Genomic DNA, 27955 nt, shown 5'->3' with positions numbered 1-27955 from the left:
CTGCTGATTGATCTGTGTATTTTCTAGTGCAAGTGGCGAGGCCACTATTAAATGCCGTTGTCGATTATCGGTTGCGAATCTTTCTTCTCCACTGGCTATGGTGAGAAAAAAATGTTATCAGCTGTGGGTCCAAGCAAGACAACTTTTTAATGAAGCATTAGCTATCCGCTGTTAATGTTTCAAAGGACATCTGTGCCGCCGTCAGCAGAAACAATAATTCCTAGATATGCAAACTGTTCCCAGGCCTCGATACTTTGCCCAGCAATTCAAATACGAAGAATGTGATGACCCGTCAGAGACTTGCCCACAGCCGGCCAATTGTTTTCGGCGATTGATCTAAATTACAGTCCAAATGGGCGATTGGTGTCAAAAATTCCATTTTGTCTACAATAGCTCCCTTGAGTTTGATGTTGAAAGAAAGTGTTCCTTGTCTTCTACGAGTAACCTAAGAAGATCTGCAACGATGTGGATGTCTTATTTCTTGAAAGGGTTTATCTAATTTTCGTTCACATTAGATTTTTGTTAAAGCTACCTATTTATTGTTTGATTTATAAGCATCGTTTTCGAAAGACATCCCGCATACAAGCTAATCGATGTCGTACACTCGTACCACATTGATCTGAACCTTACAAATTTTCCGATGACAGTCACACAAGGGTGGCATATTACCCTAGTGAGTTCATCCAAGGATACATACACCTCCCTTCGGCATTTTACAAAAAGTTCTTTAAATCTTTTTTGTCTTCACAAAATTTTTGCTTTTATGACTACTAAATAATGCTGGATACCACGGCTTCGCAGTTAAGTATAACCTGCCCGCTAATTGCGCCCTGAAGTATCTGCCAGCTGCGTGCGATAATAATTACCAAGCAAGAGGTTTGAATCTAAATCAGGGTAAAGCATTGATGGCCTCAGCATGTGAACTATAGAGTTACTATAAGTATCTAGGAATTCTATAAGGAACCCACATTCAAGTTAATATGGTAATTTGGCATAGGATTTGCTGACAGTATTCTTTCGGGGTCTGAAGCTGATGATGATTTATTGATGATTTAATATGATATGATATGAATCCTTCACTGGCATATACATTCAGAATATTATCATAAATAAAGACCGATCTGGGAAATGTCCAAAGACGGATGCGGACTTCTATATGAAAATTTCAAATTGTCATCCGAAATCCGCAGTAGAGGGGATCAATTTCGGAAGGAAGAGCGCCGTTAATGTCACGGCTCAAGATCACTAGCAAGTAGGCTCACTATGCACTTACTTTTTCAACAGGAACATTCTTTGTGTGAACCTGTATGGTAAATTGTAAACTGGCTTCCCTCTACTTGAAAGAATCGAATCAGAGTGGGTCGTGAAGTGAGAATTTAAGGCAGTGTATGGTTGACACGCTGATTAATTCAAGTTCACGTTCATTGATCTCCATGCTGGAAGTCTCTTTACTGATATGGAGGAATTGCCATTGTGGTTTTTGGAGAGGATTGTAAACCAGCGGATGAAGAGCAACCAATCCAAAATGTATATTTCAGCGTTTCAAATGCTAGACATGACCAGCATACCGCCGCTTCTAGGTGGGAATACAAAAAAAAATTAAATCTTATAAGAACTCAAAATGACAATGATATCCCTAGCAGCTAACTGCCTGGTATCCTAACCTACGTCATCGCAGGCAGTGGCAGCTAGGACCTGGCACGACTTATTTTTTATCACGAATACTTCCCCTATAAGCATTGCGGGATGGATCAACTTCACCCATACGGATTAGATAACACGTCATTGCAGCCTATTGAGCAGGGGTTTTCTTTGCAGCTAAAACTTCGCAATTTTCTTTGCTTGCTTTGGCGCATTAATTTTCCATGGTTCGCATTTAAAACTATCATATTTAAGTCAATTCGCTGCATACCAAGCTCACGTTTTCTCCCATTTAATGTGCAATATTCCTATTCAATTTTCCATAATTAATCCCATTATTTTTACATTTCATTTGAAAGCTATTATAATGAGAGAACTTTTGTCAACTTTCCGGATTTGTAAGTTTAAAGTATCGTTACAATAATGCATATTGAAATTTAGATAAAAAATTGATTTTAAAATTTTTGAAAAATTTGAAGCGTCATTACTTCGAAGTGATGATGACCTTTGCAATTGACAAAATATCCAATTATAAAAAAATGTTATGTAGTCTCCGAAAATCGTGTCAAACCGAGATTGAGGGAGAGGGAAATTGTGAATTTTCGGGAAGGTCAAGTTTTTGGCACTATTTACGAAAAACTCTACAACTCTATAACAGTAAAAGATAGGGTATCCATTCCATGGACCATTTTTCCTCAAACAAGTAATTCTATCCTCCATTAAAATTTCTACCATCATAAACGGGACATCCTGTAGATTCTGTTCTCAATTTCCAGTACTATTGGATGCTGACGTTTATATTTTCAATGCAGACATTGATTATTACCTTTTTCATGATCCGTAATTTCAATGTACTCATTAGTTTATTTGACAATGAAAACAACATTAACAATACCGAAACAGAAAATATCTGTTCGAAGTTGTCTGTTCTTATGCCCTAAGTGTCAAAATAAAAAGAAATAAAATACAACTAAACCCGTTTTTCCCAAAAAAGAATTTAAGAACTAAAGGACATACGTTAACCACACCGCTACAAAAGCATCTCAGTAAGGAAATAAAAAGAATACCAGAACACACGAAAGAAACGCAAGATTTTATCAATTTCTCAAACAACCACAAAACAATAATTGAATTAGATCCTTCTGAAACATGTGCAGCTTATAAGGACTTCTATATTAATTGCGCGTAAATTCACGGGAAAGGTATGAAATAAAACACTTGAACTGAAGTACCTATTCAGCCAGGAGGAAGGCTAGGTACGATTTGAATGAGGTGTGGATTTGTGAAACTGACAGCGAGAACACTGAGTGTTGTTATTGAATCTAAAAGAACCTCAGATTTTATCATGTCATGCTTTTTTCAAAGAAAATTGTTAAGAGAAGGATAAGCAAGACCCCAGCGAAGATGCATATGCAATATGATTAGAGGCAGACAAATAATACCTAAGCATAGAAATGCTAAGCGACCTTACCTAATCGCACAATCCATCTAAGCTCTTAAATAAAATAAGTAAATCATCCTAAATGAACCTCACAATAATCCAACCCACTCCCCACCCTCATCTTATCACAAATTATATCAATCCCTAATGCAAATTATCAAATAATCAATCCAATAAAAATTTCATTATAAACATTAGACGTTGCTAATTGGAGAAATTGATTAAAAGTTTCAATGTTTGAACAGGCAAGGTCGATTTGCAAAATTTTCCTGGAAAATTCCGCCTAGACATGAAAAGGGATAATTGAAATTAACATCAAAGCAAATTATCCTGACTCAAACAAATTATTGGTGGCCAGAATGGATGAAATTTTATGCTTTTTTTGTGTTACTCTCTGCAGATGGAGAGAGGTCTAGAGTCACATTTTCGGAGAGTTTACGAGAAGCTCAATATTAATTTTCGATTATACGAAGGAACTGAAAGGTGCAAGAATATTTAGATGCATGATAGTTCCGTTTGTACATGGCTCGTAGTGTATATGGATTCAAAATGTCCCACAATTCACTTCAATATGCCACTGACATAATCATGTAATTTCACTCGTAAGAGGCACCTTTAAACTGTTATAGCTCCTCTAAAAAGAAGGATTTCCCCCTAACTTCCTAGGCTGATATTTGTTGTCATGAGCTATATTCTCATATTATGATTTTATTATGAAATTAAAGGGAGCTTTGCATTAAATTTACAAAATATATAATATACTATTCCAATTGTTATTTGAGCATATATCGATATGGAAGATATTATGAAGGCTAAATTCCGCCTGAAAACACCACCATGATCAGTTCAGATTTTTCGGTTGGGTAGTTTTTGGAAATGACCCCTTAAAATGAGTGATCAATTTCCAACCCGTACTCCCCTCTCTTTACATGTTAAAACTGATACTTGCTTCGTAAAGTAATGATTGAAACCTTTTATTTGATACCCCACACGGAGCACCAATATTTTGAATATTAAAAGATCTGATTCACTGCATGTGAGGGCTCATAGTTTCATTTCAACCTTTCCACGAAATTTCGTACCGATAAGTTTAACTGTTTCTGAGAAACATGCGTGTGACAGCCAGGCAGATAGACAGACAAAAAAGCAAGCAAGTAAACAGGTATTTCACTACCAAAAACTGGTTGAAAGTGATTTGAAAGGCTCCAGATCGGAATTTTTATCTGGTAGAAGAACCCTTTTGAAAGCTAAAATAAATTAAAATGGCAGACTGGAATGATTACTAAATGCCACGCTGTGGCATGAATCTCGGCGTATTCTACATGTGTTGAATGGTGCTGAAATTTCTTATGAAATTTAAAGACGATCTGTATACTACTTCACATAAAATCGTTACATGGCATGAAGCTTGGTTATAAGTACGATCCAGGAACCAAACTGCAGTGATTAGTATGATGCCCATACGCAATCAATCCTTCTCCCAAGACAAAACGTGAACAAAAGTCAAAACAAGTCGGAACCCGAAAGCTCAACGTCTCGGATATGAAAGGTTTTGTATGTTTCTTATGTAAGTATATTTGAGTGCAGGGCTATCCCATTTGTACGTTGCCCGTAATATATTTATGTATTAATCATGTCAAACTACACACTTTAGTGTGATATTGATATTTAGTATTTTGAGGAGAATTTATACGAAGTTTGAGCTACTGGAACTTTGTCAGTGACAATATGATTTTAATCCAACTAGGGGATACATGCTTCATACAACATTTTACTGAAAAATTTTATAATTCTACAATAAATTTAAGAGGGATTTCTAATCAATTTCTTAAAAATATAGTAAGTAGCAGTTTTTCAGATTGTTCGGTCGGGTAATTTCCGAGAATGGGTCTGTTAAAAAATTATCACTTTCCCGTTTCCGCACTATTCGCCTTTCCAGCAAATGTCAAAACTAATATTGACATCGGTAAGTACTAATCGAGACTTTTCTTTTGATAGCCAACATAACTATATTTGATGACAAAAAAATTTACATCTCACTTTTGCATGTCTGAGGACCCCCTTAAACTCAACATAGAAAGACGTAACTCACTGCACATGTGGGCGTTCACGGTTCCCACTTTCTCACCAAATCTTGTGCCAATCGCACTTTTCTCAGAAAAGTGCGTGTGACAGACAGACGGACAGGTAGACATTGAACCGATTTCCATAAGATTTTGCTTATGAAGCAAACCTTAAAAAGGACTTCGACATTACTTTTTGCACCATAGCAACGATTAAGCTCGCAGTCTTGAAAAAAAACCAGCTCCATATTCCCTCGATCTAGCGGCCTGTGATTCAGGTTATATCCAAGAATAACGTAAGCTCTGATGAGGATCAACAAAGTAAAAATGGAAAGAAAAATTATCATTTGTTGGAATTTTTGCATGATACGTTTATGTTCGATCAGGAAATCGATCTTTAGTCAGCATTCGTTTCGTTTCCTGATACGGACTCTTTGAATAAGCAACAGAGAGCTTATGGCGTTCTTAATAAGAAGATTTTATCACAACCGTGCTATGCTGACAGAGTAATTCATCCTGTTTTTATTAGAAGTTTCAATTATTTCACTGAGTTTCATGAGTCTATTTTATTCAAGGATAGCTGAAAAAACTCCGGTCAACTTGAATCAAGTCATGAAAGATGGTGCAAAACTCTCCATTTTCCGAGGCTTACTACTTACTTACTTCCACTGAGTTGAGTTTAACTCAACCCCAAAGGCTCGCGTCAGTATGTCAGCAGAGATTGAAATGGAATCCAACTTTTTCACGGGAATGTCTCGCACCAAATCAATATAAGTAGTGAGAAATACAGACTCAGGCGCTACCGCTCGCTCCTCCTTCTTAATGCCAAAAGCAGGCAGAATGTTAAACGTCCCCATACTGCATCGAATATTCATTAGTCGTTCTGAAAACACTTGTACTCAAATCGTCCCTTACTAGATGATTTATGCTACTTGAGGTCATCGCAGAAACTGATAGCCAACCATCAACGGAAACAAAAGCGGTGACATGAACATTGCCATTGCCATTGATGCGTCGATCACCAAGAACGCTAGCCATGAAACACCACTCCATGCTAGCTGTGCTAATGAAGGATCGGTCGTCAAAAATTCTGCTTTATTCAAATGAGAGTTACATAGAACCTATGGTGCATCGTATTTTACCTTGATTCCATGATTCATCAAAGTTTGTATAGTCGGCAATCGGGTAATTGAGATCATTTCTTTCCTTTTTTCATCGAATGAAAACTCTTGATACTATCGTGAATTACTTCTCCTCTCTTTCCCCCAATTTGACAATTCTGCTTGTTCAAACAGAAATGTACATCATCAGTGATGATAACTTGATAACCAAACTTCGAACTGCTCCAGAACCTAATCAATTTTTATATCAGTTGGAATTCTTATATCAATACGAGGGCATACCAAAGTTTTAGAATCTTCAGCCGTACTTTCAGCGATAACGAAATAGTCTTATTTGGCAGTGTTTTTTGGGGTCATACAAGGATTGTCTGATCAGCAACCAAACCACTTCAATGACAGCTATAGGTTCGACAAATAGTGCGTCAAATGTGAAGTATCATTCTCTACTATGCCGACCGCGGAACTACGAAGAAATAGTGAGGAGCAGCTTGGTACAAGGTATTATGTGCATATATTGTATGTGTATGTGCATATATTGTATTGTATGTTGAATTTTAAGGATTCAGTAGAAGCGACTTAAAATATAGGAAACAAGTCGAAAACCACAAGCTCGGCGCTTCAGACGTGATGATGAAATAGAAGTCTGAATGATGATTTGGAAAACTCTAGGCCAACTCAGAATAAGATTGACAAGGTCAAGTCAGCCCCGCTACCAAACGGGAAAAAGACTAATAAAGAAGAATTCGAAGTTTAGAATTATGTATGAAAAAATATAGGAAGATCGAAACAGCATCCAATTTTATTGCAAATAAGTTGTAAGTTCCAATGAATGACAGGCTTCCTTCCTGCCAGAAGAACGGTGAGTATCGTGTAGCATCCCTCTTCCAAACATGCTTCCAGGTAAAAGGCCGAAAATGAGATGGAAGACCCGACCTCATGATTGTTATAGCCGCCAGTTCCAATGGTATGGCAGTCAAAGGCGGGTGTTCCTAGAAACTTAGAATTCAATAACATACAAAATATTATACCTCCTGTCAAACAAAAGAATACCAAACCTTTATAGTAAACCTTCGAAAGGAAGGTAGGAAACTCCTCTTCACCAAATAAGATATTAATGAGGCGAAAAAACACTTGCTTCATATGAATCAAAGTTGAAATCGATGTCATCTCTATCCGTAAATCCAAGATTGCATTTTTAAGCCAAAATTTCACACATTTAAAATGAACTTGATTTGTAACTTTCCGATTCATTTGAACGAATTGACGGAAAAAGATTGGAATTGTCAAAAGAAATATTTGCAAGCAGCAACTAGTCATTTAAATATTTCTTCTCTATATGAGAAGATGGCATAAGATATTTTCATTTGCGCCAGTTTCAAACCAATAGTCTTCAGGTCTCTTAAGAAAATTTGGACTTTATATAAATTCCACGCCTTGATTCAATCTTATTCAGAGTATAGAGAATCTATATAGCCTCTTTGTTGTTATATTTTTTTTTTTTATTTCTATTTTCGTCTCTATTAGACTGAGCTTTAATAGCGACCCCAGCCTAGCCAAAACAAAAATATCGATAGGCATTTGCTTTACTATCGGCTATCAAACGGTAAGTCCGATAAGCACCAGAAAAAAACTGATATACTCTAATCCATATTAAATGAACAAGGATTGATTCTGACCTCCAATGTATCTTGGAGTGAACCGGTATCCTCAGTTAAATTGTAGTTTGAACATAGAGTTGTGGGTTAATAAGGTCTGGATAGCCTTTTAGACCTGCAGGAGGACCTTTACAGGGAGATGGGATCCCAACCAAGGATGGATCTCTGCATGTACACAGCCGTGATTCATACCATCCTAACGCACGGATCTATTGCGTGGCGGCAGGCACTGAGGTAACAGATGTTCTTAACGTACTCCTAACTCTCCTCCTCGGGAGTTTTCTCGGATATACCCAGTGTAGCCGAATCACACGGTCTCCCAGGATTTGACAGTATATTCCAAGCGTAAGTATTGCCTATACTGGGAGCCTGTCGATGGCTGGGGTATGTTCCGAACTCCAAGCATAACATAGCTTGTCTAACAGCCAAGCGACCATTAAGGTTTTGTACTCAGTAGCGATATTCTTCAGGCTGGTGAGGGAGTGCAGGGAAGCGATGAATAGTCTGAGCGACACAGGTGTCCCTCCTCTGGGTTCTTGGTTAGTAGAACATTGGGCGGAATACGCGGCCTGACGGACTAACCAGGCGGCACTCTGCCCTTCGCAGTCCCTCAGTGGACATAACCTATTTCCCGCTGGCGACTTTCAAGAGAGGAATCAACTCACACTGCTTGGCAACCGCTAACATCAGATGGCGAAAGCTCAGCGTCTCCGCCAAGTCAAGGAGGATTTGACCGGCCTATGACAAGGTCCTATCATAAGATCTCTTATGTCAGACACGTGCAAATATATACAAGATTACGGCGACCTGCACATAGCATTCGCCCACAGGCGACCATGCCACTAAACTCGGCATACCCTACAATTTTCATTGCCGAAGCTGCAGAGAGGGAGGAAAAACCATCGGATATTTCCTTCGCAATTGCCCAGCTCTAACTAGATCCACACTAAGGACACTAATAAATCATTCTTCGCGGACCTCAAAGTGATCTCTAGTTGCAGGGTGGGAGAGCGGCTGTTCTTCGTGATTGCTTTGAAAATTTGAGCTGATTAGACTCCGCCCGCTTACCAAAGCAATCAATTCGAAGTTTGTAGCACCAAAACAGCGCATCACAATGCTAATGGGGCTCCTCAGGGCGGCCTACCTACCTAGTACATTTCCTGATTTATTCACAAACTCCTGGACCATAAAAATTGGATTTGATACCGAACTATAAAGGGTTCATTTTCCCAGTAGTGAGTATCTTCTATCGAACACCGTTGATCTATATCAAATATGCTTGTATGTATAAATAAATTAAACTTCCCAGCCTTCGATTAGGAAGAAAACTCGTTTGATATTTATTGAAATCGATTTTGAAATAGATTTTTTTTTATATTACTACCATATTCTCACCCAATCAACCAATACACACCCACCAAATAGAAGTACCCTCAAAAAACTTTTGATATTTGAAAACCAATTGAATAAAACCAACCGAATATGGTATCCACCGTCACTGCAGTCCATGTAATCCGCCAACAGAAAATTAAATCCGAAAAACCAAAAAGTGATCAATTAAAATGCAGTTTGAATAATTGACGATAATTAACAACATGGATTCGATGTACAGTGATGGCAGAGCTTTAGACAAGCCTACGTGGAACCATCCAATTTTCAGCCTTCACAGTACCGGATACACTGCATAGTAGATTGCAACATTGGGGCACCAGCCAGTGCAGAATGGGACAGGATCGGTGGCAACTAGCCAGCCAATTTCATTTAGCTGCGAATGCAAGTGAATCCATGACATTGCCTGGCACTGACCAATGAACCAGCCGAATGTGAACGCTACTGAGAATGATGAACCACAAATTCATTTTGACCACTCGAGCAGCAAATTTGTATTACGAAGATAGAATAGTCATAGTCAAGCAACCATCTATCCATCGCTGGCTACTATTCAATATCCATCACTACAGATGCCATGTAAAATGCGTTTTTAGATACGTCTCGGGTACATGTGCTGCTATTTAATTTGCAGATAAAGCCGCCTTTCTACATACATACTTTGACCGGATAAAAAGGAAATTCGATTATGACCAACTATTGCCTATTCTAATCGCGAAGCTTTTTGTGACTGAAAATATGCCGCCGACGAGCTAATTAGAATGATACACGCATTTAAATTAGCTTAAATTACTTAAGAACTGTCCGCCTGGATATTTCATTTATCGAGTTATGAGCCAGACAATAGCTTCATTTCGGGAACCGAATGGCGATAATTGAGTGACTACTCAAAATTGTGAGCAAGTAAGTTACATTTTATTTCTGCTACTGGATCTGTCTGTCCACTGTTTTTGGACAAAGTGGGTTTCACTATACAAATACCGTACACATTCAGTACTGGTTGTGACTCTGTTTTCGCGAAATCTTGGCTCGTCCTTGCATCAAAGACAAGCAAGTGTCGTATGAAACTATGTTATTGTAAAAGCACGTGATGAAACGACTCGTTTGAGCACAGGAATATATTAATGGTGGCTGGAGTAACGTGGTTGTTTCTAAAAGAGTTTCTTTTTGGGGTTCTGTAGCCCTACTACATGCTTGGTGTTCCTCATCAACCCAATTTGTCTCCCAGCATACAATTAAGGTGGATCTTTGGAGCTACTTCTCATCAAAGAGTCTTCGCGGCCTTTTTCCTTATAAACAAGTTGGGAAGCCGGAAGCTCGGCGCTTCAGGTATGAAAGGTTTTGTTTGCTTCTTCTGTGGGTATATTTGAGTGTAGAACTATCCCATTTGTACGTAGTCCGTTATGTATATCCATTCAGCATGTCAGAGTACTCATTTTAGTGTGATATTGATATTTAGTTGCAGTAAATTTACACGGTGAAGTCAACTTTGAGCTACTGTAACTTTGTTAGCAATAGTATGATTTTGATCAATCTAGGGGATAATATGGTTCATATTATATTCTATACTACTGTAAATTTTTATAACTATAGGATAAACTTAAGAGAGGTTTTTACCCAATTTCCCCAAAAATATGGTAATTACTATTATTAAATTAATATGAACAGATATCGATATGGAGAGTATTTTGAGTTCTGGACACCATATAGAATCAGCTTCGTGATTTTTTTCAGAATTTTCAGTTGGTTAGTTTCTAAGAAGGAGTCCGTTAAATAAATCATCACTTTCCACTCCTCCCACTCCCTACCTTTCTAACAAATGACAAAACTAAGACCGGCATAAAAAAGTACTAATCGAGACGTTTCATTTGATACCCAACATGACTATATTCGGTGAAAAAAATGTATACCCCCCTTTTGCATGTATGGGGATTCCCCCTTAATCTCAACGTAGAAGAATATCACTCACTGCATTTCTGGGTGTTCATAGTTCCCACCTTCTCACTAAATTTCGTGTCAATCGGTATAGCCATTTCTGAGAAAAGTGCGTGTGACAGACAGACAGACATTGAACCGATTTTTTGTTTCGCAAACAAAACCTTAAAAAGCATCGTTACCGACATATCAAAAAACGTGGAGTGGATCTTGCACGAGGACAATGACCACAATCATCGCAGCCAGCTCTGTACACACCGGAATCAGGAAAATGACATCGTCACGCTGGTTTGACCTGCACAATCGCCTGATGCTAATCCAATTGCAACTTTTTGGGTCTGCATTAGGCGGAAGCTTCGAGGAAAACGGCTTTCCCGAAAAATTCGACCCATTTGGAAATTGTGTGTGTAGTGGATCATCGGAAAGCGTTGACATAGATTGGTCTTAAATCCCCTGAGCACACTAAGGCTTGAATGAAGCAATTGTAATTAGCAATAACTGTTGTTAATATTTACTACACTTGGTATTGCGAAACAAAAGCATGAGGCTACAATGAAATAGATTTCATATTAATTTGTAGAAAATGGAAACCAACAACAATCAGCGTATCCATAATCATTTCGAAATTAATAGAGATATGGAATAGGTGAGAGGCTCCAACTTTCACCAGAACTTTTCAAAATCAGATAATGCGTTAACCAGTTTCAAGGACGCAATATGGCAGGTTGATTAAAAAGGAGAACGCAGATATTAACTCTGGTTTGGAAAACAATCGCCTAGCATAAATCTCTAGAAATAACCAACCAATTTTACGAAGCCTGCCTTTACCGCTTACGGCTAATCACAAATATATGTAAATCTTCAGTAATTTATCCAGGAAAACCAAAGATTCGAATTTAGGGAAGTAAGCGATATCTACCAAATTATTATCGTTAGACTTATTATTCGATGGTCAGAGAAATCACATCAAAAACCACATAAAACACACGCCAAAAGTGAAGCAAAGACAAACCACTAGAGTCTGATGACTGAGAAACTTTCAGTTTCAGGGAGAGCATGGAGATCAAAGCTAGGCGAAACAACATTCACAAAACTCCCACTGATGTCCTAAATTATAATCAGGAATCACGTAAAACAATACAATGCAATCCAGAAGAAATTTCTGAAAAATATTATGGGATAAGCATGAATCTTGTATTAAGCCCCTATATCCGCCAGGCACTTCAGCAACTAGATTTTGACAATTATATTGAAGATAAAATTATGAAAAGTGACATAATATGATCCTTTTCTTCTCAAGCAATGCAATACAATCTAGAAAATTCATCCAGCATAAAATGGTCTCCGACACTGATGTCCCAAAAACGACAAAAGTTTTGTATTTTCTACTTCCGCTTCCTTTACTATTCTAACATTTTCAATACATTAGTCAAACCCAAATATTCAAAAAAAGGCCTTGTTTTTTTTCTTTTCAAATTTAGGAGCTTGCATTCTTTTCCAAGTTGAACCGATGTTTATCGTTTCACTTTAATGAAAACTTAATTATATCTACACAATTCGTCCGGAATTCCAGGTAAAATTAACAAACCAGGTACGTTTGAAATAATTTTCTGGCATGTTTTTTTTGTATCTTACAAAGTTCTCGTATTTAACAAAGTTCAATACACAATTTCAAAAAATTACTCCTATTATAAATCCGGGATATTAGAAATTATATTGATTTCCGTCCGTAACTATTTTCTTTCTGCACAAAACTCGTTCTTTTCACAATGACCGCTAACTGTCTTTCTTTTTCTACTTATTATTATTATTTTTTTCATCTGACGTTTCTCATCACCTACTCTGTTCTTCACTCTTGTAGCGAGGTCTGAACTGAGTGGAGCGCCGGTGACGTCATCTGTCCGCTGGTATTCGCGACATTCGAAATAAATCCTGCCGCGCCACACAAATAAACCGGTTCCAGTTGCACCTACTTTTAGCTTTATACATAATGGGGAATCCCTGGATGATCCCATATCTTTACTTGTGACCATGAGAAATTTCTATTTCTATTTTCTCTGTAAAAAGACAGCAGAAGAAAAGTAGAAGACTATGAGGGGACAGCAAACCAAAAACACAGAAGGCTTCGGAAAATATCTATATGAGCACCAAAGAAGTGCGTTTTATTCAAAATTAGAAAAACAAGTTTTCCAAAGTTTATCAAAAGACACTTGAATCCAAAAAAAATCTACAAAGTACGACTTCATCAAAGCTAACATTTTGAAGAAACCTCCGAAAGTACCGAATAATACCTAAATACAAGAAGAATCAGACTCAAGTGGTATGTAATCGACGAAACATCAATTATCACATACGGAATCACCAATGACACACTGAACTCCTGTCTTCATCGGGATTTCGCTTTGGCATTTCTAATTGCAGCAGTTTCTAAATTCATGCATTCATTTTTCAGCTCACTATAAATATTCTCCCGACGTTCAGAACCGTTGTCTCCGAAATCCAATAATTCGGCTTTCCTAGTAAAGAGAGGTTGCAGAATGTACAATACCGACTACCAGAGCAATTACTGGACAATGCCATATCATGAGATCTAAAGGGGATCAAAAGAATGGCGTCTCACCGAACTTAGCATCATATAATCACAAAACCAGTACTACTACTTGCTTGAAAACCCAGATAATTAGCTAAATATCGGGAAAATTCAGGACGTCCATTAAATAATTCTGGAGCTCCGCACGCCATGATCACATTCGAAATGACAATACACGCAAACGACATGGGGTTGCCCCGACATCGAAGTCAATGGAAGCCGACCAAAATGCCAGCCGAAACAATGATAGTTTGATATGCTGAATGGTGATTTGTTAGCCTCTGGACTCCATCCATATCAAACCTTTAAACAAGCTACAGTGCGTAGGGTTTCTGTGCACTTTCTAAAACTTTGACGATCTTCGGCGATGCATCTGACTTCGCGATTGAAACAACCCTTCAACAATGAATAATCTATAGTTGGGAACCAGGATCAGAGGTGGATCTGATCATTATGCTCTATTGAGAGGGGCAACGCTATTACTAAAGGTAGCAGCGCCCCCAATAAAGAAACACATCACAGTTTCCATAGCATTCCCCGTCTAGTCACTCAGAATAGAGAAGGCAGGTTGAATTGAGGTTGTTCCAAGAACTGACAACCCTAACCAATTCAGCCCTCACCATCCACAGAACTATAGTGCCTCTTATAGTATGGTCTGTCCGTATTCATTGCTGGTTCAACGGAGCATTACGGGGTGACAATAGCCACTGGACCGAATTATTACCTGTCGTAGTCACCTAGCAGCCGAATACTTCGACTTCCTACAACTTCATCATTAATGATATTATTTTAACCACACTTCGTAGTATCAGACTTATAGCATACTTTACAATACTAGGATGACCTTTCAGCATTTATATGTATGCAGAATATTTTTACAGTTAGACTTTCGGTTGAATACTTTCTAAAAAATGGGCTCTTAAATTAAGTGGCCGTTTTCTATCCCCCGCAAAACCCCGTGACGACTTCGAAAAGAATATTCCATTGTAAATTGAGGAATTTTTTTTACGTGAGACCTTAACAAACCGTTTAGGGAAGAAATAATTTGAAATAGTTACGGAAATATGGATCAGTCAGCGTTTCTAGTACCATAAAAATTATTTCCTTTTGGATGGGTCAAAGGGTAGTATAGGTCCCAGGGCGAAACGTGGATTGGTACCCACGATGGAGCATAAAACCTGGGAAATGCCTGCTGAACCAACACCAACAGCTCTACTACCAAACCCTATCTCCACCTCCACGTGGTGACCGCTGGGAGCTCTTTCTTAACGAAAAGCTGCAGACGGAGAAGGATGAAGGCGAGTCTCCCGCGCCTAAAAACGGGACAAATTGTACCAACCGTTCCTCCAGGTTGGGGGTTGGGTAGGGCTGACAACCCTACACGGAAAACAACTTGTTACGAAGTCACAACAGGAGCCTCGGACAGGACTGACTTTAAAACGACGGATCCGGCAACGACAACGGATTAACGATTTGCGCATTTTCTCATGGAAGGGGTGCTCCCTGTATAGACCGAATGATGCTGAACAGCTAGCCGATACCCTGTCCCAATATAGGACCGTTGTAACAGCGTTGCAGGAGATGCGATGGACAGGGACCGGTTTTCTGGAAAAGTGCCACTGCACCATATATTATAGCGGTCATCCAGTAAACCATGTGCTCGGAGTAGGTTTCTTAGTCAGCCAAAAAATGAAACCTGCTGTTATCGGCTTTGAAAACATAAGCGAACGGCTATGCACTCTGCGCTTGCTAGGCAAGTTTAGAAATATGAGCCACATTAACGTTCACGCCCCTACAGAGGAGACTACAGAGTCAGAGAAGGATACCTTCTACGAGGCAGTAGAATGAACCCTCGAAGCCTGTCCCAGAAATGATAACAAAATCATACTTGGGGATTTTAACAGCCAAGTAGGGAAGGAGTCCGTATTCAGGCGATACGTTGGCTCCCATGGCTTACACGAAAAAACAAATGATAACGGACTGCGGATTATTCAATTAGCAGGGTCACACGAAATGGTTGTTGAAAGTGCGCGAAAAGCGGTCCACAAACATACGTGGGCCTCTCCAGACGGGGCCACTTTCAACCAAATTGACCACGTGTTGATTGAACGCCGCCACCTCTCAGCCTTGATGAATGTCAGAACATATAGGGGACTCGGATCACTATCTCGTTGGCATGGTGCTCCGAGCTCGAATAACAATACCACCTAGAATCCCCTTTGACAATCAGGTGAGAGTGAACACTGAAGCCATCTACAACACAACCCTCCGCGACACCTATAAGAGGGAAATGGATGCCGCAATAACCGCAGTCAACAGAGGACCTGGAGATGAAGCATCAACAAATGATCTTCACAATCACCTGAAGAGCGTTATCGTGGATACGGCCACAAGCATACTTCGCCCCAGCCGCAAAAGAAGTCGGAACGGCTGGTTTGACGATGAATGTAAGCTAGCAACCGAACGGAAGAATGCCGCATACCGAGTAATGTTGCATTCTCAAAGAACGCGGGCACGCGCAGAGACTTATCACGAACTCCGTCGAGCGGAGAAGCTACTTCACAGACGGAAAAAGGAAGCCTAGGAGAACCAACAAGTCTGTGAACTAGAAAAGCACAGGGAACAACCGCGCCAGGCGCGCAAGTTTTACCAACAAGTCAGCAGGATGAAGCCTTATACACCTCGATGCTCATCCTTTCGAGACAAAAAGGGAAATCTGATTTCCGACAGAATGGGCATATTAGAGCGATGGGTTGAGTACTTTGCTGAGCTACTCAACAACCAGAACATCGGCGAGTTGGAGGTCCCGCCAACTGAAGACAACGGACAAATACTGCCACCACCAAGTTTAGGAGAAACATTTCGTGCAATTCATCGGCTAAAAAATCATAAATCGCAAGGAGCCGATGGAATTACAACCGAATTGGTTAAATATAGAGGCGACCAGTTACACCAAGTGGTTCATCAACTTCTGCTCAAGGTATGGGACAGCGAATCAATGCCTGACGATTGGCAACGAGACATTATCTGTCTCATACGTAAAAAGGGAGATATCACACAGTGCAGCAATTACAGAGGTATCACGTTGCTGAGTACCATCTATAAGATATTCTCCACTATCTTGCTAGGTCGGATAGCCCCATACGCCCAGAACATCATTGGCCCATACCAAGAGGTTTCACTCCAGGCAAATCAGCAACAGATCAGATTTTCTCTCTGCGGGAAGCGATGGAAAAACTGTTGGAATATGAACAACAGTTGCACCATCTGTTCATCGACTTTAAAGCCGCCTATGATAGCATAGCCAGGGTAAAACTGTACACGGCCATGAGAGAACTGGGTATCCCGACGAAATTAATAAGACTGACTAGGCTGACCCTGACCAATATACGAGGCCAGATAAAAGCAGCAGGATCACTCTCAAGACCATTCGACATCAGCAACGGTCTACGACAAGGGGATGCGCTATCATGCGTCCTCTTTAACCTGGCCCTCGAGAAAATGATCCGTGATGCTGAGGTAAATGCAAGAGGTACGATCTTCTTCAAGTCCACCCAACTACTGGCCTATGCTAACGATATCGATATCATGGGAAGAACCACCCGAGACGTACAAACTGCCTTCATCCAGATCGAGCAGGCGGCGATCGGCGCGAGATCTTGGGCTGCACATCAATGAAGGCAAGACAAAATATATGGTGGCAACGTCAGCACCGAAGACGAATCAACCAACAACATCAAACTGCACTGATCAAACACGAAGAAGAATAAGGATAGGAGAATACAACTTTCAGACCGTTGACAATTTCTCCTATCTAGGGTCGAAAATCACAACCGATAACAGCTACGATGATGATGTTGTCAGCCTATTCAGCCTATTTCAGCTTAGAAAGACTGTTCCGCTCGAAACGTCTCACCATAGGGTCAAGCTCTTACTATACAAGACTATGATCTTGCCAGTCCTCATGTATTCCTCGGAAACTTGGATTCTTAGCAAGAAAAATTGCGAACTCTTGGCCGCGTTCGAGAGAAGAATCCTCCGAAGAATTTTTGGCCCCCTACATGAGGATGGACGATTCCGTAGCCTACACAATGACGAAATCTATGAGCGATACCATGACCGTCCGGTTGTGGATAAAATTGGGCTCAATAGGTTACGGTGGGCGGGTCACTTAATCCGTATGGATGAGGATGATCCCACTCGGAAAGTCTATAAGGGCAATATCTATGGTAGGAAAAGAAGACGAAGCAGACCCTGCCTAAGATGGAGCGATGGCGTAGGTCAGGACGCCAGACAGGTTTTAGGAATATCGAATTGGTGGATCTCGGCGCAAAACCGGGATGTCTGGAGTTCCTTATTAAGGCAGGCCTAGACCGGATACCGGTTGCTGCGCCGTTGATGATGATGATGATGATTATCAATTTTTTATGGAAAAACTTTTAAAAAGAAAACAAGATTTTGCATTATTAAGTAGTTTACACCTAATAAGGACACTCTCTTTTACGTTTTTATTGCTGATTTGTACTCCTAGAATGAACTAAAGGAGGAATTTTAACCATATTTTATTTGATAGCTACCAAGACAGTATAGTTTTGCAGACCCAGATTTCATATAGGGATACTGGAGTACACACACTGAATTTCTTCAGAATTTTCTTTTGGAATGTTGTCACTTGAAGCCGTCTTGTTTGACTCATCAGCATGGTGGATGTTGTAACTGTTCCCGTTGGATTCGTCGAATCTTATTTGAGTGAAGCGCTGGCCGACAGTGGTGAAACCAATGGTGCAGGCCGAGGTTAATTCTTTAGGTAGTGTCGTTCCTACGTTTCGTAATTGGTGTGACATTGAACTACAGTTAGTAGTAAACTCTCCCCCCGAAAAACCACGAACCATAGCGCATATCACCTATTTATTGAGGTTGTGCTCATGTCAATTATCATCGCTCTAATGGTTAACAAAATTCAGACAGGGACGTTTGTTTGATCAACCCGATAGGTCAGATTTGTTCACAAAGGAAAGTGAGCAAGATGAAATCCATCAGAAACTCATCCATGAAGTTTATAGTCTGCATATTTATGATATGTTACATTATTAATTCGCCAGTCCTACTCCTCAAGGTTATATATAAATGTTTTGTACTAAAGAACTCATAAACTGGAAGAGGTATATATTTTTTTTTACTTGCAGATAAGGCTCATTTAAATATGAAAGACTTACACCCTAACCGCCTAAAGATCAAGTAGCTTGGAATTCTAGATTTTCTCACTAAATTATCATTGTCCATACAAACAAAGCAAATTATTTAAAAACATCCAAGACGCAATGAATGCCTTAGCAGGTAAACGACCAGGCTAATTGACTGAAATTTCGCAAACATAACAAAACGCATTTGACAGCTAGAGCAATGCTCAAAGACTGAATACCATGTGGTCAAAGTTCTCAAGACTTTCAATGAGGTATCACTTCTTTCAGCAAAGCAATATTCCCCACAGGGAACAAGTAAGGCGATGACACCTGAAAACATGGCGAGAATAACAAAAATGCAGGCCTTCGCCGCTAAAACAGGAATGAGTAGTAGTAGTTTAGTCTAGTGGGCGTAGCTGCAGCTCCAAGCACCCAACCCTTTTGTTAAAACTATTATAATAGCGCCTTATATCGCCTATTCAAGAACACCCCGCGTACGGCAAAGCCTGCGTACTTTGCAAATCTGAAACAGAGAGTGTGTAGACTCTTCGTTAGAAAAAAACTTTTCGAGGTATCTTCGTCTGAGGTCTGTGGAGGTCCAGCAACTGCATAACAAGTACAGTTCCGTCTTCCTCAGTCGAGCCCAAGACATCAATTTTTTTCATGTTTTTCCATGTTTCAAGTTTAAGGACCAGTGCCTTCTTAAAAGCCCTGTCAGGGTTTTTATGTCCCATTTATTAAGGTACAATAAAAATACCGCTCTAAATACCCCGGATTCTTTCACGAAAACTTCTGCTTGCCGGCAGGAATTCAAATTTCTCTGTGCGAACCCTTGCAACTTCATGCTTACGAGCAGATTTGATAGTGTATGGCCAGATGCCAAATGCTGGTACTGGTGGTTCCAAACCCGTGGCGAACCAGTTTGCCAGCGATGTTCGAGTTCCCTGTTATCCACATCAGTGTTTCGTTGAAAAGCTGAACTTTCAATAGCAACCGTCGGCGACTTCACACCAATTGGCTTGATATGGTGTCGCTATTTGCTGCTGATAAAGCTCAACTGCCGGAACACATTCGAATCGTGCAAACCGCGTCATTTTTGTCGCAAACTCTACATAGCACTTATCTCCGGCTGGAATCGGGGTCACCTCAATTTCATACACAGGTTTCCCCGGAATACCTCTGAACCCAATCCACCTCCGATAACTGATCTGTCAGCAAAGATTATTGAGCCTATAATGGCAAAAGGTTCTCCAATTTTGTCGGGCATTCATCTCTTTTGACGATTACGGCAGAGTATCTCCACAACCAGGCAAATCTGGAAACAACAGATAGGCGGGCATTAGAACCGGCTTATGTTTCTAAATGAGCGCAAAACCGTATGACTAGTCGCCTTTCTCTCAAACGGTATCAAGGCTATGAACATTATTAGCTGCTTTCGAATTCACCTCCAAATGTAAAGACTAGCTACTACGAGGTAAAATCTCGAAAAAGTTTGAGGTCATTATATAGTATATTTTTTCTCTTGGATGTTGATGTGGTTCTCCATCCTGACTTTTCCGAATGAGGTGGAGAGGATTTACAGAACAGGCAATCATTCTTCAAATATCTCAGTATGATTATAACATCTGCTTGCTCTCTCACCGAGTGACCGACCTTATGAAATGGCTCTGGACTTGGAAAAACAGGCAAATAGAGTCGGATGACGGTGGCCCCCAGCTTGATGTAAATATAGTTTTCTGATCCATGTAAGATTGTTTAACAATTAGAACAAGCAGCTTTTTCTTATTTTACAAGAATTTTTTATTATGCATTAAAGTACATATTTCGGGGGCTATTTATTCCTTTCATCAGTACTTAGCTACTAAGGAAGGCGTAAGTAGGTCCGGACATATATATGTATATATAAATTTCTTGGAAGAAAAGGAGAGACTACTTGTTTTAATTGTTAAAGAATCTTACATGGATCAGAAAATGATATCTATGATCTGTGGTGTGGTAACGTTTTTTCTGTGAGGATATCACAAGCAAAGTGACTTTCACTATTACTCGAAAGCTCCAAGCCGTGTCATTGGGGTACTTTCACCTAATACAATTTAAAACGAAGAACTTCATTGGTGCACGAGCTAGCCAAAAGTGCATGTTTAGATGAGCAGGCGAAGGTTGCAGTGGATAGAACGTACCTCAACAAAAGGGCAATAACTTCATTACATAGTGAACGAGTGAGTCGTCCCATCAACACATGACACAGAATAGTAAAGAAAAAGTACAAGCTTTTCAATAAGACCCAGGAGCAGCGGAAACACATTTCAGTAAAGTGTCAACGATGCACTATGGCCCATTCAGGAGTAACTAGTGCAGTTATACATATGTATGTACAGCCGTCGTTGTGGTCGCATACTGTGTCCGCGAACTTGCAGAATATTGTTACTACTAGGCCATCCGCAAATGGTTGCATGCATCCTCCAGGAACCATGGCAAAATGTATATTGACACATATTTGAACCCTTCATCTCCTTGCCAACAACAATGCGAGTTTCCTATACAACTGGAGGATAAATGCTACTCAGTAGGTGATGTTGAAAGAGGTACGGCACATGCTAATTACTTAAAAACATTATTTACCTAGCATCCAATGCAAACAAATGTAAATCTTCCAAGCGTTGTTTTTCAGACAGCACAAAAAGACACTCTTTGAAGAGCAAGCGGATTATAGCACTATTCTTCTTCTTCTTCAGGATTTGCCTCATTCAAAAGCGGGGTCGGCTCATCTCGGTCGGTTGTGCATTTTGCTCTGCCAAAGACTTGATCTAAACACAGTCGCAAGGCTTCGGTCGTCTCCCACCGACTTTGATGTTCAGGCAAGTGAATTTTCGTTAGCGCGAATTACGTGATCATACCATCGAAGATGCTGCTCTCGTAATTTCTCCAAGATCGCGGATATCCTCATTTCGGATGTGATCATGGCGTGTTACGCCACTAGTTCCACACAACATCTTCGTCTCCATTAGCGTAAGACGCTATTCATTGTCTTTTATATGTCGTCCTCATTGCGGTAAATTTTCGAATTGAGATGTTCGTTAATACGTCGATCACAACGAACGCCTGTTAGGAAAGGTCACTTCATCCAGGATCCGCCAATGCGGGAGCAATTTTATAACGCAGTTCACCATTGGTTGATAGCATTGATCTAAGTTATTTAAATCGCTCCGCTCTCACTGACAGTGAGGGTGCCTATTTTATTAAGATCGGTTATCAAAAATTCTATTTTATTCAGATTCAATCTGAGACCGTGGTGCATGAGGCAATTATTCCGATCAGCTTTACTATGAGACGATAAGGAAAGATCATTAGCATCGTGTGCACGTGTAGGGCGCTTGACGTTGAATGTCCCGTGCGATAGTGTCCACAACAAGAACAAAGAAGGATTGTGGGAGGGCGCTTCCTTGATGAACACCAACAGAAACGAGAAGCGGCCCGCTACACACTTCGAGCTTTTCAGATCGTGGTAAAGCAATTTAACCTAGCGCAGCAGTTCTTCAGGCACTATGTGTTGTCGTAGAGCATACCAGGTTAGTTCGTGTGGCACACGGTCAAATGCTTTCTCCAGATCCAGGAATACAATGTAAAGAGGGCGATGCTTCTCACGGTGTTTCTCCAGGAGTAACAGCGTAGCGTGTATTCCGTCAGTAGTTCCGCACTTCCTGATTGATTAGCAATTATTCAACGATCACGCGAATAGAGTTGTCAAGAACCCATTCAAAAATCTTCATAGTACGGGACAGCAATCGCATCTGGCAGTAATTTGAACACTCTGGTGGACTACCTTTCTTTTTCCATACCGGAACGGTGGTGCTTTCTTGCTAGTCAGATGATGTTCTTTCTTCCTTCATAACCCAATTTAAGAACTCACCGAGGCACAGTGTAGGGTCCCAGCCCTTCGCTTTCCAGAAATCTGATTCGATATTGACAAATTCTGTTGCTTTTCCTATTTTTGTTCGTTTTATTACTTCATCGACTTCAGTAGCGCTCATAGGTGAAATTGGGGCAATGTTGGAAGTGCTGGAAGTGGAGGATGAAATGGAAGAGGAGGAACAAATTCTACCGTTGAAATCTGCTCGAAATATTCTCGCCAGCTATTCATCGCGGTTCGCTGCTTGTCGATATCGTGTAAGCGTTCATGTATCTTTTGGCAAGTCGATACAAATCTCTCACACCGTCCCGAATGTTCAGTTTATCGTAAAGGTCTTTGTAAAAGACGGCTAGGGTAACAGCAATCAGTTGCATTGCATTTCGAGTGGCATTCTTGTAAATTTGCTATTTATCCTCAAGAAACTTCTGGTAGTACATAGTACATGGTGGAAACGTCAGCATTAAAAACCAAAGAACCAACAACATCGAATCGAATTTGGTTCCAAAGCCAAGTATCTCTGTTGATGCATCGCTGGCTTGGTGCTCCCGAGGGCTTCATAGGGCGCTTTGGTTATCGTGTTTTTAACTACGTTCCACGATTCTTCTACATTTATAATGGTTTGTAGTCCCGTAACTGTGATCATTTCTTCTTTTTACTCATAAAACCGCCAACATTTAATGTGCGTTACTCAGGCTGCTTGATCGGTGGTGTGGTTCGCAAGAAGGCAACCCACGACCGATATTAAGATGCATGGTCTCATAGGGAACTGTTTTGCAGTCACTGACGGTATTAAAATGTTAGCATCTTATGAGGATATAGTCGATTTGCGTTTTACTGTTCCCACCATAAGGTGTAGAAAGACGAGACGAGATCGTGAGGGTCCGCAAAGTCGATAATACGCTCGCCACCTTTATTGCGGTCTCCAACCCGAAAATTAAGAAAAGCAAAATAAAGAAGTCACAGAACATGAGTAATATAAGAAACGAGCTACCAAATATCATAATAATCTACATATTCTTCATTTCTTCCGGTATTTTTAACAGACAATACTGCTTTTACTTCCTATGACCAATAAATCTGCCTTCTATTCTTTCAGAGTAATAAAGCATATTACCCTTTCGCCTCAGGACCATGATATATAAGCCAGAATGTCGGAAGGGAGTATAATGTGTCCCGTGGCGTACCTCATTTTTGTTTCAGGCCTGGCTACAGTCAGTAGCCTGACAACCTCGACATTCACCAAAGGTACTATTCTGAACTTCTTCTTCTTCTGAACACAGCGACCCGCAAAATGCAACAGATTTGCTGAACGTTTGCCTCAGAAGCTTAAAAGTGGAGAGCGAAACCCATGTCAATTTTTTTACATTGAAGCGAACACAACAAATTTGTCGCTCCTCAGGTCAACGATATCAAATACCTGGAGGTGAATCTCAATTGACGACTGACATAGAAGAAACATTTCGAAGCCAAAATCCTCAATAGAGAAGTTTGTACTGACTCTTTTGCAAAAGTCTGACCGACAACTATGTTGGAGGGTAATCTTTCATTGTACAAGTCCATCTGAAACTCAACTCTTCATCTCATAGACGGCTGGTGAAAATCCACGAAGATCTAAAATTCCACCTATTCGAGATGGAATTCCTTCGCTAATAGATGGTTATAAAACTAGGCTGACAAATTATCTAAATAAACTAGGTTCAACCTGAAATTCAACATGTAGAGCAACATTTCCAGTTTATCTACAGTAACCGGGTTTTGATCTTTTATGAGGATGAAGATAGAAGATTGCATAAAGAGGCTTGGTGACTGATAAAATCAAGGATCCTTCGCCCCGGGAGCCAGTAATTTACACATATATAAAATATCAAATTACCTTATTCCCGTCCGTGAAAATCTTGCTAGAAAAATTTAGCGGGATCTTAACCCGCTACCTCGTCCGCTAAAACTCTTCAGAACCCGAACTCTTCCGGAAAAACTCTGAATCCTTTCACGTATAAAATTCTCTCACTCTTCACTTTATATCACGGAAGGAATTTGCAAAAATTACAAATCAACAACAATCACTGGTGAGGAAAGCAGGTGCAAAAACTGTAAAAATTCTTGACGGAAAAACACTTTACACGATTTTAAACTTTGAGCACACGACGACAATGACAATGGATTTTCTTTCCACAAGTTCCTTAGCTGGCGGAAAAGTTGTTAGCTCGTCTTTTTATTGTTCAAAAGTTTTCCCGGGTTTACACGGCGGAAGTGCAAGAACGAGGATTTCAGACGTGGGCAGGTATGTACGTCACAGAGCACTATGCAAGGTGCAGGGGATGAACGGTGCACAAACAGGTGAATGTAACTTTGCTGACACGGATCAGAACTTTTGGCGTATCGTTAATTCTGATTATGCTCACTTGTTTCCAATAGTGTCGGGGATTCATTCGAAAAGTTTTCAACCCTAGTCGCATATAAACGAATTGTAAAAATTATGTGAGAATTCAAGCCACTTTCCAATTATTGTCCTCTAATGGGATACACAACAGCACTAGCGATTTTCCCTTCTGAAGCCAGGTACTTTGCCAAGCCACCCGCCAAAATTGAGTCTCACTAGGCGCGGAACCACTTCATCCCAATCAGTTTTATGGTACTTTCGCCAAGATTGCGATAAAGACATTAATTCACTGCACAACCACACGATGGTCCACAAGACTGACGACAATAAATTAATTCGATCAGAGCCCAGAAATCCAGACAAAAAGCGGAGCCCGAGAAAAACTCTCCTAAACGCTTTGACGTCCGCGAATCAAATCATAACGGAATCAGCTGGAGTCCAGATGAAATCTTTTGTCGCTTGCAGCATCCACATGATGCGAGGGATGGACCCAGACCCTCGTCTAGTCATGAAGCAAACGCTAGCTCCGCCTCCGCGTTCAATTTGTTTGCATCAAATTTGTTTACAGAACGTGCCATGCGCCGACGTCCCGTCCATGGTCACCCTCCCTGGCGTGAGTGTGTAGCGCCATTATCGACGATTTTCCACCGTACGTACAGGGAAAAGTGGAAAATTCACTGCAACTGTGTGTATGTGTCGCTCGTGCCTCGTATAGTTTGATTGTCCTGCAATCGAATTTCAGTGGCTTTTTCGATGAGGGGTGAATGTTTGAGGGGCGGGAGGATGTGAGTATGCAACTTGTCTATGTACTTACCCCGCAGCGTGCCACCCTCTTGTCGTTCTCTTTCGTATTTCGTATGGCAAGTAAAGTAATTGCTTACCAACACCACACCAATTTGTTTTGGGGCTTGGCATCAAATTTCTTTAGGAAAAATTGATTTCATTAAAACAATTGGAAGATGTCGTACCTAAAATTCACTTACGGCACGGCGGCGGGGTTGGACGAGGAAAGCGAATTGTTTTCATTTGGCTGTGATTGTTAATTCGCTTTTTTCTCTCCAATTTTATTCGATTTTTTCGCTTCACTTTGCGAGAATTGTTGAGGAATAGGAGAATGAAAGCAGATTTGAGTGTAATGAATTTTAGATAAGTTAATTCTGGTGATTTGAATGTGACGTATCAAGTGTCTGGGGAAGGATCTGTGACGGTGAATGATAGAATAAATTTAAGCAAAATCCGGTTTAGAAAGTCATTAAGTCTAGTTCCTATAATTTTAATTGGTCATTTTGGGAAGAGGAAAGAAGGAAATGGTTTCCATTACAAGTTCTAAACGATTTTTCCCTAACTGATCAGTGGACTATTGACTGACAATCTTAACAGAGCGTCCAGTATCAACAGTAGTCAAAATAAATTACATAACTTTTTCGTTGTTAGGATATATCGTCTATATTAGGTACACGTAATATATTCTAGCCCTCTTAGTAAAGTAGAACCAACAACCTGCTCTTTAGAATTTTGAAGTGTCGCCCCAAACTTTGAAACTAGCTGACGCTTCAAACTGCTTAAGGAACGTTTCTGGCTCTTATTTTAAAAATGTCACCTTTTTTTCGACAAAACGAAGCCACGCTTACTATCAGATATTTATGGCGTTGCAACAGAAACATCATGTAAAAGCGGATTTTCATCTTTATTCCTATCTTTATTCCTAGGTTGTAATAACCGGCGCCCAACGTGGGCACCCCAACTTATGAATCATACTCTTTATTAAGTTGATACCAATTCCATAAATAACAGATAGGCTGGAGTTTTTTGTCAAAATTGAGTCCTACATTCCCCAAAGATCAAAAACAGCAGATTGTAATAGACGGAGAGCTGGCTGTATGACAACCAACATGACTCGTTGCACGGAAAATTTTACCTGGAATCAGTTGGCTTGTTGTCGACTAAGCAACAACCGGACAGTCAGAACGGCATGGTCCGGCTGTCAAACCTGTCAAATTTTCTTAAAAATAACTGACTTCTTGCAGGTTAAAATTTTTGCATAGATATCCACCAAAGATCCATAAATACAGAAATTCAGAAAAATAGGTAGAAGATAAGGGCCTGTCAGAAACCTTAAATTTGAAAAAACCTCTAAAGTTTGCATATTAAAAATAATTTTAATCATAGAATAAACTAAGATATCGAAGGGCAAAATTGAACTATGGAATGTGTCAAAAAACAATGTGGAAAGATCACAAAAATGTGACGGTGGAAAATGCCCGACAATTTTTCATTACGGAGCCCACCGCTAAACGAGCGATTGCACTTTCCTCATATCCTATAGCATTTCTGTCAACTTGCTACAAAATTTTAATGAGGGTCTAGGGAAAACTATTGTTGAATTGCGAGAAGGCAATTCAGAAGATATACACTTCTAAAAGATACTACTAAATTAACGTTAGTTTAGATGGTTTTTATAGTTTCGCCAAAAAGTATCTTCTTTTGTAGACTCTAGACTCAGTGGAAATAAGGGAAAAATATTTTAAAAAATCCATGACATCTACTTTAAAAAATATATATTAAACAGCAAAAAAAATAAAACTCCGCCGAAGCCGGTCCCAAGCCCGGTTGTGAAAGGAGGAGAGATGGATAGCTTCAGTCTGAA

The 27955-nt window shown here is 40.0% G+C and overlaps 1 protein-coding gene across 1 annotated transcript in view; it reads right to left on the bottom strand.

Annotated features, from left to right (window-relative positions):
- Window positions 1-25744, bottom strand: part of LOC119647187 (paired mesoderm homeobox protein 2A) — a 199312-nt gene extending 173568 nt beyond the window's left edge. Inside the window, exon 1 of the mRNA XM_038047999.1 lies at window positions 24802-25744. The gene's annotated coding sequence lies outside the window, so the exon portion shown is untranslated. The remainder of the gene's footprint in view (window positions 1-24801) is intronic.
- Between the last annotated feature and the right edge of the window lie 2211 nt (window positions 25745-27955).

The sequence above is a fragment of the Hermetia illucens genome, chromosome 1, assembly GCF_905115235.1.
Source record: "Hermetia illucens chromosome 1, iHerIll2.2.curated.20191125, whole genome shotgun sequence".
In the NCBI taxonomy this organism is placed as follows: Eukaryota; Metazoa; Arthropoda; class Insecta; order Diptera; family Stratiomyidae; genus Hermetia; species Hermetia illucens.
Note: the sequence above shows the minus strand (reverse complement) of the source record. Positions and strands in the feature narration are given on the sequence as shown.